This window comes from Lathyrus oleraceus, chromosome 1, assembly GCF_024323335.1.
Source record: "Lathyrus oleraceus cultivar Zhongwan6 chromosome 1, CAAS_Psat_ZW6_1.0, whole genome shotgun sequence".
Taxonomy (NCBI): Eukaryota; Viridiplantae; Streptophyta; class Magnoliopsida; order Fabales; family Fabaceae; genus Lathyrus; species Lathyrus oleraceus.
Window position 1 is genome coordinate 313,147,169 of NC_066579.1, and position 1,825 is coordinate 313,148,993.

A 1,825-nucleotide genomic window follows, 5' to 3' on the forward strand; every position below is an offset into this window, starting at 1 on the left:
TCCTCAGGGATATTCACAATAAACTCTTTTACTAACCCCTCATAACATTGGGGTAGAGCAACCACAATCTTCGTCAGTCCAGCACTTTTGATCAAATCCATCACTTCCTTTACCTCTACAGCCTCTTTTCCAAGTTCTCTTTCAACAGCTACCCTCCTCTAAATGACAAACTTCCATTTTGCAGCATCATCTTCTAAATGAAAGGAGATATTGTCTAACTGCACAGCAGCAACTTTGCCTGGAGACTTCTTAACAGCCTGCCTTTTTGCAGGGGAGATGTCTGGGACATCGTCTTCGACATCCTCATCAGAGTCAGAACTCTCTCTTTCTTTCCTTTTCCTAACCTCAACTTTACTCCAAGATTTGGAGGGTCCTACACCAGCAACCTTTTTCACTCTTTTTGTTGTTCTCATTTCAGCCACACTCTTCTCTTTTCTAGTCCTCAGTTTCTTAGCTACACTTGGTTTAACAAGATGGACCAAGGTGTCATCCTCTTCTTCAGAACTTTCTTCCTCCAGATCAATAATATTCTCAGCAGTTTCATGAGACATATTTATTGGTTTCTTGCTAGGTAGGGTTTTACCTAGAGAACATAATCCCTCAGAAGCTACTTCCTTTTCTGATCTAGATGCATCATCTTTCTTAGCTTGGGGTTCCTCCTCAGGTGAGGGGTCCCTTCTGGACATAGGGGTAGAAACACCCTTGACTGCATGCCCTTCTCTTAGAATCCTAGTAACTAGGTTCCTAATGGCACGATCAGCATAATGCATGTCATTTGGAAGAGGAGATTTATCAGGGATATTACCTTGCTTACTTCCATCCATGGAAGAGAGGCTTGGGGCGTCACCTGGTATCACACAAAGAGGAGTAACGTCCAACACGTCTTCATCTAGAAACTCCATGGAGGGAGTCTTTGCATGATGAGAGGGTTTTGAACCAGATGATGATGGATGTTGAGACATGTTGTTGAACTTTTTAAAGAAATTTCTTTGCCCTAGCAGAGTTTCTCTGAGAAGTTGAATAGAGATGGAAATGGTTGTGTTTAGGTAGCGTGTGCTAATGGCATAGATATTATTTTCAATGCTAGGGAATGATTTATCATTAATGTGGCTCTTTCTTTTAAGTGGGCAGACACTATTTTTATTTCCTTTTCCTTTCCACTTTAATTGCCATAATTTCACAAGAGTCCAAATCCCTAATTTCCCTCTTACATATTCAAATTGAATATCATCCAAATTCCTTGCAACCTTGACAGCTAGTTGCATTTCATGCTTTAGAACTATGAAATTGTCTTCCACAAATTTTCTAATGGAGTGATGACAACAAATAATGTACTTGGTCCAACTGTGCTGAATATGATTTTTGGACATAGTTGCAGCATTCAGGTTATCAAAATACAATGTCATGACATCGTGTGGGACATTGTATGCAATTATCAGTAGTTTCATCCAACCCTGTTGAGAACAGCTTCTTCCATCTGCTATATATTAATCATAAACACCATTTTCATCTTTCAAATGTGTAGGAGCAGGTGTCCTTTCACTCTCCATCCCAATCTTCTCCACATTGTTCTTGGCACTTTTTCTTTGAGGTAGACACATAGTCCCTTGTGGCCCAGTTCCAACAAAGCTCTCTCCAATTTCAGGCTGCATATGACTAGTCACATGTCCATCTATTTGATCTAACCTCTCATTTATTTGGGCCATCATGGCCTTTTCTCCTTTGAAAGTGAGGTTAAGTCTGAGCTTCTGGTGTGACATCCTTGTCTGACATTTCCCACAGACTTGTCTTTCATCACTCTTGAGAGTCCCTCTAGTAGCTATAC